At 40.7% G+C, this 10,000-nt stretch overlaps 1 long non-coding RNA gene across 1 annotated transcript in view; it reads right to left on the bottom strand.

Moving 5' to 3' along the window:
- LOC137970198 (uncharacterized) overlaps window positions 1-10,000 on the bottom strand; it is a 12,302-nt gene that overhangs the window by 864 nt on the left and 1,438 nt on the right. Inside the window, exon 3 of the long non-coding RNA XR_011116774.1 lies at window positions 1-1,397. This exon is cut by the window's left edge and continues 864 nt beyond it. This is a non-coding gene — a long non-coding RNA (uncharacterized lncRNA). The remainder of the gene's footprint in view (window positions 1,398-10,000) is intronic.

The raw sequence follows: 10,000 nt of genomic DNA on the forward strand, positions 1-10,000 counted from the left end.
ACAAAGATACTTAAATAATGAAGCGAGGCTTACCCGTAAGTTGAAGTTTGATTGGGATTCTCTTCCGTGATGAGTCAGAAACTAAGGATTCACATAAGATGCGCATGCGCAGAACCTGTCAGTAGTCAAGGAGAGTAGCACAGGAGTACAATAAAAGAAACGAAGGACAGGGAGCGCTCGATACGGGAATTTGCCTCCTTCGTTCTAGACTGATGACAGGATAGAATCCCAATCAAACTTCACCTTAATTAAAGCAAGTCTCGTTTTATAATTCTATCCTGTCAATCAGTTAATGTCACTACGGAGTCACATGAGATTTCAAAGTCCTGAGCCGCGAGCCCAAAAATGGAGACGAAGTGCCAAATGACAAGAAACTGCCTTAAAAGTTAACTTAATTCAACAGTCAAACAAAGCGAACTGCCAATGCAATGAAGTGCATTTGCAACTCTCGATTCTAGAGTCATTTCTCTCAGACTATTGCCTTAAAAGGACGAATAAATTAAACTGGAACCCGTAAAACGAGTTAGTAAACTTGTTTTGGCGCTTGCGCGTGCGTTCAGCTACGTAACTGCTGCGTTTGGGCGAGCCTGCTGTGTAGTGATTTCGCGCGAAATAAGACGAACTGATGTCAAATTCATCACGTGGGGTGTGACGTACTTCGCACATGCTCGATGGAAAATAAAACGGTTGCTCGCAGTGGTTTCTCTCTCGGGAAGCGTAGAAGAAACCAACTGCTCTCAAGGTAACAGTAATATAGCCAACCTTAATGAACGGTCCTTGGCTGACACCTTGCAAACAAAATGCAAGGTCGTACCAAAATTAAAACAATGTTAACATCCCAAATCCGCCTCGGAGTACTTAGGGAAGGCTGGACTTATTTCATAAATCCTCTTTAAGCAGCGATAACCTAAAAGGTGCTCCCACATTTTCTGCCATCATTCAGGGTGATAATTGACGATAATGCGGAGCGGGCCGTGCGTACCGTACTATAGCCTAAACCGGAACGAGAGAGTCACCAAATACTCAACAACCTGGCTTACCAGGCCGAAAAACGTAAATCGCATTATCCTTACAGTAACTTAGCCATTTCCTCAGATATGTCTGGTATTGCTTTGTGGTCCCAGTTTTCCTTGAATCCGTTAGAACTTACTGATAGTGCATTGTTATCAAAGCTGACCCTGACTCCCTGATTAGAGGCAAACCATCGGGTTGGGCTTGTGCTGCAGAAGATGAATCTTCTCGGAATGGCTTGGAAGCGTGAGAACATCCTTTCTTGCCTTCCTTCATTGACATTCGTATTGCTTTTGGATACCAGCCCTGCGTGGACCAGTGTGGGAAATATGCAAAGACGCTTGGCTTTCTTTGGTACTAGTTTGCTTAGGATGGCCGGAATAACACTAAAAGGAGGGAAAGCAAGGAACATTAGCCTAGACCAATCCAGTGTTAACAGGCATCTATGGAAAAGGCGGATGGATCGGGTTTGAAGGACACATGTTTTGGGAACTGGGTCATTGATACGTGATGCAAGAAGGCTAATTTGTGGAGTAAAACCTAACTCGTTCAGGGCATCTTGTAGAGAAGATGTTGCTAACATCCAATCTGCTTCCTTTTGGTTACAGTGAGATTTAAAGTCAGCAACATAATTTTGTTTCTCGGATGTATGAGCTACAGTTACCCAGAGGTTTCCTTTAAGCTTAAGGCGCCATTCCAAAATTTCCTTTGCCGTATAATTGCAAGAATAAGAATGGCAGGTGCTCGTATAGTTGATCGCACTAACAGCTGTCGAGTTGTCAGTCATCACTCTGATGTAAGAATTAGATTTGTAACTAGCAAAGGTTTTCAAGGCCAGGAGAATTGCATACATTTCAAGATGGTTCTGTGATGCAAAGACTCGTCATCATATATCCAAGGTGTCATCCACTATGGCACCCCCAGCCGTCAGTGAAGAGAGGCATCGGTAGTTGTTGTATAATGTCACGTGATGCAACAGTAAATTTATTTTCTATCCTCCATTTCAATTCCTTTGATGTTTTTTAATAAGGACATGTATGCATCAAAATCACCTTCCAAATTTCTCTAGCAAGGCCCATGCATAACTCCAGGAAAACTGGACACTACTACCGAGTTTTCCCAATCACCCTTGCCACGTGTCTAATGACTACTTTAGTGCCTGCTAACAAGAGTGCACGAGGCTGTTTTCGCCCTTGTCAACATTACAGTCACAGTCGCCGAGTTAAGCACAAAACCAAAAAACAACTATTCTCTGAATAGGGACTAAGACTTGCTCTACTGTATGTACAATCAACCCCAATTTTTCAAGTAGTAGGGTAGTTTAAATTACATTCCTCATGCAATCTTTGTTAGTGCGGCCTTGCAGATTAAGACCATCCAAATGTGCAACAGATACATGGTTCTTGGCGTGTAAATGTACATTGACTGGCTTCAATAACTTAATAAATATCCTGGGGGCACAATATAAGCATATAATATATGACTGGCTTCAATAACTTAATAAATATCCTGGGGGCACAATATAAGCCAGTAGATTGTGACATAAAATCAGGAATAGACTCACTTCCCTTCTGACTCGGTCGTGAACAAAAGATGCTTGGATTTTCGCAACTTTCGAAGCCCATAAAATGGCAGGGTTTGTTAGAAAAAGGAAAAAAATGGCCGCAATGCGTTTTGAACAGGTGCAAAGATTCATTTTAGCGAAAAAAATATTTTGGGGTTAGGGGCGCTTTAAAACTACATGCAAAAGAGGCTTTAGTGTCAATTCGATACAAAATGACCCCTTAGCCTGTTTATGGGCCAAAGCCGCTGATAACTCCGATAAGGGCTGTTGAAAAACGTGTCCCTTCGATGTGGAAGATACCAGCTTTCGATGTGATGCTGTCATAGGGCCGGAGCTGAATAATACACGTCCTTAACTGGCCATAAAATAATCAGGAGCTTACAACTTGGTGATCGTCTGTAAGGAATCCATTTTAAAATGGTGGTTAACAGTCGATGAGTTGATTTTCTTCTGGTTTAATGTTAGCCGTCCGAGAAGTCTGAAAAGAACCTAGTGAGTCATCTTCTAGGGATCCGCAGAAGACTCGCAACGATGCAACAGGTTGTTAAGGAGCACATATGAAGAAGGCCCAAAGAGCACAGAAACAACCTATGATGTCTATAGTTCCGAGACGAAAATATGTGACGATAGCCGAATTTGAGCTTTATCTTCAACTTTGTTCCCAGGGTCTCTCTTCTCTGCCTCCATTGTCGTTGAGGAAAAAGAGACCCTGGTTCAGGCTGGTCACGTGGCACTCGTCGACAAACATTTTCCCACTGGGGCGGTGTTTTTTTGTTATATTTTGATCTCGCAACTGGGCGAAACAAGCCCAGTAATCTTTATATACAATGAAAGTATCAAAAATGTCAAAAGAGCCGATCTTATATTCCCACAGGAGATGAATTCCCACAAAAGCGGTCATGCTAAAAACAAGGGCTTTTGTGACCGACAAGACAACTTCATTGTCGAGCGGGGCTTGTTGTAGAATATGCAACGCAACGCAAAGCAAGGCACATACGCCGATGTCAATCTGTAAAATACGCAATATGTGCAAAACGGTTTATTTTATCAGCGGTTAACTTGCGGTTAACAGCGCATGCTCACCGTTCCCACGAGGTTTCTCCTGTAAACACCTGCAAAATGGATTTTTTTTTTTTTTTGCGGTAAATGTTTCCAACATCAATCGCCTTTCATCTTTGACCATCTGTTATATGCCGCTGAGCATTGACACAAATGTTTCCATGATGGTTTACATTTGAGGTCGACATTTTCTTAAGTGTATCGACTATATCCTAGATAGAGCAAAATTTTACATGGACGTTGCGTCCAGTGTTTTTGTATATTTTTTACCATTTTAACTCGATGGACTTGTTCCTGTCGAAGTATTGATGTACCAGAAGACAGCAACCACAGGTATTTTATGGTTTTACGATAATTAAGGTTCACAAATAGTGTATTCCTTCTTCTAAGAATGAATTGAATTACTCCCTTTAATTTTCCTACTTTCGGGTTGAAATCAATATAACGAAATATCAGTTCAAACCGGCCGGGTTTCTTCCCGAGCAACATAAATAAACAATTTAGAACGACGCACGCTTCAGCTTAGCTAATAGATTAGATCTCCGGGAATCCATAGGAGTCCTTTCGGCAGGAGGAAGTAATCATCTCCCCTACCCTACTTCAGACGACTTACTTCTTACCGATTCTTTATACATGGCACATTTACTTTAACGCGAACAAATCCACCGAGTTGAAATGGCAAGAGATGTAGGAAGACAAGGCGCAACATAAATGTTAAATTTTGCTCTAGGCTATACTGATGAAGATGTCGATCTCAAATGTAAACCATCACGGAAACATTGGAGGGAAAATATTTACTTACGATCTTGACTGTTCTGGTTTTAATGATGAAACGGTTATCAAAAGGACATTAAACCGAGTCTATAATAATTCAGTGCAGCATATAACAGAGGATGACCAAAGATGAAAGGCGATAAATGTTGGAAGCAATTCAATCACCGCAAAACACCTCCATTTTGCAGGTGTTTACAGGAGAAACCTCGTGGGAACGGTTAGCATGCGCTGTTTGACATTTAGCAACTTAACCTTTCATAAAATAAACCGTTTTGCTCATATTGCGTATTTTACAGATTGACATCGGCGTATATTGCGCATATTGCGTTGCGTACTTTACAACAAGCCGTCGAGCGGCGATTGACGTTCACAAAAAAAAAAAAAGATTACGTTAGTAGCTAAAGTTGCTTCTACAGAACATACACTAACATAAAAGAATACCATAAAACACTTCGTTTGCTTGATAAAAATGTCTCTTATTTTACCGGGGCTAAAAATATGCACGGTATTAAACGGCATAGACAATTTACACGGAGTTGTGTAAATATAAATATCGTAAGTGAAAACTGTCTACGCGCTATAGAGGATTACGACTTTAGAAGTCACGTTTAAAATTCGAAAGAAAAACGAAAATCAAAGGTTTGGTGGAAAAGCTGGGACGCGGGGTGTTGGGGTCTGTGGAAAACACGGGGTGACTAAATAAACTAAATAATGAAAGTAACGTGTGATCATTGCTACTCTACGGGAAACAGGCCTAAAAAGGAACGTCCTTAGCTTCCATTTAAATGTATTTCGGTCTTTGTGAGTTGCGTATATTATCTGGTAGTTCATTTCATAGTTTGGGGCCAGCGTAAGAGAACGAACTTTCGCCATACTTGACCACGCAGGTTAGTTGGTGGTACTACAAGCAGATTTTTTGTTGCAGAACGTAGCGTTCTTGATGGTACGTAAGGTTGCATAATGTCAGTTATGTACTGTGGGGTAAGATCATTGAGGGCCTTAAATGTGATTAGGAGTATCTTGAACTCAATGCGTGTGTGGACAGGCAGCCAATGCAGCCGCTTGAGTATGGGAGTGATGTGCTGGAATTTCGTCTCTCTTGTCACAAATCGAGCAGCGGAATTCTGAACATTTTGGAGGCGATCCATAAGGAACTTTGGAAGTCCATATAGCAAGGAATTGCTATAGCAATTGTCTAATCTTGAGGTGATAAGAGCATGTACTAGAATTTCAATGTCAGATTTCGAGAGGCAGTTTCTAATCTTTGAAATGTTACGAAGATGTCAAAGTATACTTTACAGACGCTGACAACATTCTGCTCAAGAGACATGTGTTGATAAAAAATCACAGCAATACTTCTAGCTGAGCCAGAACTTGGAGATGGTTGATTTCTGGACGTGGGCGATGTTGTGCGCTCAGCACCAACAGGTCCGTCTTCTCACCGTTGAGTTTCAGCATATTGCATAGCATCCATGTGTCAATCTCTTTAACGCAATGTTCAATACATGCTAAAGACACCAGTTTGTCAGGAATAGTTTGCTCAAAAACAAGATATAACTGGATGTCGTCTGCGTAAAAATGAAATCCGAGACCGTAGCGCCTGATAAAATCGGCGACTGGTGCTGTGTACAACACATACAGCAATGGGCCAAGTACGGACCCTTGAGGCACTCCGCAGATGATTTTTTTTTTCAGCAGACTTGACCCCGTCAATCATTATTACTTGTGTTTGGTTTTCCAGATAGGATTTTAGCCATGCGAGGACTTGACCTTTCAGACCAAACCGATCTGAGATCTTTCAACAAGCAGCTGATGGTCTGCTGTGTCGAACGCAGCCGATAGATCTAATAACAGGAGCGCAACACATTTCTGATTGTCAATGGCTTGAAGAATATCATCTTGTAATTTCGAATTCAAGGGTGCCATTTCTGTGCTATGGAAGCGTTTATAAGCAGATTGGAACTTTCACTGAGGTGAGTTTCAGTGAGATAATCATTCAGTTTACAGGCAAATGGAGCCTTCTCAATGATCTTGGAAATGGCCTTCAAGTTCGAAATGGGTCTAAAATTTGAGATTTCACTTGGGCTAAGAGAATCCTTCTTTAATTTAGGTTTCAGTATGGCTTGTTTAAGTTGTGTTGGCATGTGTCCAGATTGGAGAGACATGTTAACAATATCTTTAAGTACTGCAATAAGTATATCTTTACAGCTACATAGGACTGATGCCGGAATAGGATCAAGCTCGCATGATTTTCGTCCGATAATGTTGACGTAGTCTTTCAAATGTTTCCGCAGTCACCATGCTGAAACTGCGAAATTCAGTTCCAGTCATGATCAGAGGATGCTCATCACTCAGTGTATATGTAAGGGAGGTAGACCTGTCAGTTAGCGTTTTTCTTATAAACATAATCTTGTTGTAAAAGAATTCAGAAAAACTATTGACAAGCTCGTAGGTCGACGAGGCTTCAGGATAGCGTTGCTCTGATTTGCGGTGTAGCAACCTGTTGATTATGCTAAAAAGCTTTCTCTTATCTGATGAATTTTAATTTCCGAGATGAGAAAAGAATAGTAGAATACCGTTTAGCTTTATGTAGCATCCTATTAACAACTTGACATTTTAAGGATTAAACCACTGCAAAAACCTTGTACGATCAAAACTTGCTCTACGTTGGATCAAAATAGATCGTGACCACACCAAAAAACTTTAAAAAATAGACCTGAAGAAGGCTGGTGTTGGCCAGCCGAAATATTGTAACAACGCCTATATTCACGTTGTCTTGACCAACCTTTGCAGTATATTTTCTAACTTGACATTGTTCAACATATAATTGTCGATGAATGCACAATTTGGATGCACGCCAGAGACGCTCTAAACAGCGGCGTTTCCTTTTAGCTTCAGCAATACTGTCGGTGTACCATGGTTTAGACGGACGGGGGGTGACTGTACCGCGTTTCAGAGATGCATGACTATCCAGTGTATTTGATGGAAAAAGGTTGACAAAAAAGTAAGCTGAACTACTTAGAGAAATACGAAAATACGAAAAAATAAGCACTCAGTAACTGAAACAAAGATCGATCGTTTGAAAAATACGGTTGAAATAACGAAATGAATTAACGCTACTATTTCATAATTCTTTTTTCCAAGTTCAAATTACAGGGAAAATTTCTATCCTAAAACATCGTTTCTACAGGAACTTTACTGGAACATTTGAACGGGAACTCAACAATATCGTTTTCTAACATATTGATCAACAGGTTGAAAATATGGAAAAAGTTGCAAATCAAGTTCAATTCTAGCTTTCCAAACCTTTCGCGGTGGTTATTCGACCTTTATCAACTTGTTTGATAAAATCAATTTCTGTTTCAATCTCCCACCGACGCAGTACCACAGTTTCTTCAGAAACTAAAATTTTGTTTCAGTCCATCGTGACTCGGATACCTAGGTTATTCCTTAAAGGGGCTATGCCACGTTATTTTAGGGTGTTTAAGGGAAATCTTTAGTTAGTCACGAGTTTTAAAACTCGAAGATGGTAATGTGGAATTCCTTAGTTTACTGATAAAATTATCGTTACATCACAAAGAAGATGATTCTGAGCAAAAACGAGCTTCACTCAGGCGATTTGCTATCAACTTGAAAAACGCCGGGCCGTTCCGTTTTTTTTCAAGATTACCCAAATGCTTCTCTTTCCTTTTGCTGTATTTCTTTTATGTTGGTCAACAGTTTTAAGCGCTTATTGCAATGTTTCATTCTACTTTTTAGGCATTTTGCGTGTCATGAAATGTCATTTTGCGTGAAATAGTCCCTTTAAATATTGCTTGTGCGTAATTGTGAGCAAAGTTTCGATTTCTAGAGGAAATGAACACCGCCTGCCTTACAAAAAGGTTGTTCCCGTTGTACACAGTGGACATGACAGTGAAAATAAACATTTCCTGGAGGTGGAGATATAGAAGAATTGGGCTTTAAAGTATTGCACAGCCAAAATATGTCGTTGTTTGAGCTGAGTAATACTGTTAAGGACAAATGAAAAACTGCCCAAGGCTCGGAGAAGGGATATGCAGTTGGAGAAAGTTAACGTAGAATTGCCGTGCATTACCGGACACAAGTGGGATTGGGGCTGGCGAAGGAAAAGGCGACGGCGATGGCGATGGCTTCTCGTACAATCCCAAACCAGGCTTGCAATTACGCACAAGCAATACCTAAGGAATAACCTAGGTTTCTGAGTCACGATGGACTAAACTTGATTTGTAACTTTTTCTATAAACTATTTTGATTTTTGTAATATTTTTATGATTTTCAACCTGTTGATAAATATGTTAGAAAACGATATTGCTGGGTTCCCGTTCCAAATTTTCCAGTTAAGTTCGATGTTTTAGGATATAAATTCTATCTCATAAATCGTAACCTCCGGTACTGACATGAAGAACGAACCTAGTCTGCCGGGAGTGACGTCACAATCATTAAACCGTAATTGACGTGTTTTTAATCGCTTCGTGTTCTGTCAAAAATTTTGCTTTTTTCCCGCTGTCTCAGGTAAGTGTTTTTTCTTTTTTCCCTTTATTTTTCCTTGCTGGAGGTGAATCAAGTTTTGTACTCGTTTCTATTTAGTCTAGAATGACTTTGTTATGGCGTTCTTTGATACCGAATTGGTGAACACATGTGTCCGCCATGTTGGAAACTCTTCGCCTCCAGTTGTGGTATTTTAGCTTTTGAGGCCTCCTCTGATATTGCCATTTTGTCGTTGGACGGAAATTCTCTTACTTGAGTTTGTAAAACACGTATGAGAGGTGAAGTGAACTATATAATAGTCACGTTTATGGAAAATTCACCTAGAATGACCTCGTGTAGGCATTCGCGTTAGTACCACGTGGCGTCTGTTAGCCAGCTTTAACCGTACAAATTGCGTTGTACGATAAATTTCAAAGGTGAAGTGAACTATGTTATAGTCACGTTTATGGAAAATTCACCTAGAATGGCCTCGTGGAGGCATTTGCGTTAGTACCACGTGGCGTCTGTTAGCCAGCTTTAACCGTGCAAATTCCGTTGTACGATAAATTTCAAAGGTGAAGTGAACTTTGTAATAGTCACGTTTATCGAAAATTCTCCTAGAATGGTCTTGTGTAGGCATACGTGGCGCCTGTTCGCCAGCTTGAACCGTACGAATTCCGTTGTAGGGTACATTTCAAAGGAGAAGTGATCTATTTTATAGTCACATTGTAAACACCTAGAGTAACGTTGTTAAGGCGTTCACCATTAATGGTGTTACCTAGTCGAGGCGCTTTACAGCCTGAAGGCCAGCCAAAGAGCGGTCTGCAATCCTCAATAGGAGGGAGTGTATAACAATATTCATTTGGCTGTGACCTCCTAAGGCATCCATAAGAGCAGACCTGGGATCTGGTCGCCATGAGGCAAACCTTGGTAGCTGAGCAGTGAGAGCTGTGGTATCCAAATCAGTGCTTAATGAGGAAATGTCTGGCAAAGCGTATCAAACAGCTCAAGGTTAAGTTGCCGTTTATGATCTGAATGATGCTTTCAAGACAGAGTCTGCATCTACGTTAGCAGAGCCTGCAGTAGCCTGTTTTAAGCTTCTATTAG

This window comes from Montipora foliosa, chromosome 9 (assembly GCF_036669935.1).
Source record: "Montipora foliosa isolate CH-2021 chromosome 9, ASM3666993v2, whole genome shotgun sequence".
Taxonomy (NCBI): domain Eukaryota; kingdom Metazoa; phylum Cnidaria; class Anthozoa; order Scleractinia; family Acroporidae; genus Montipora; species Montipora foliosa.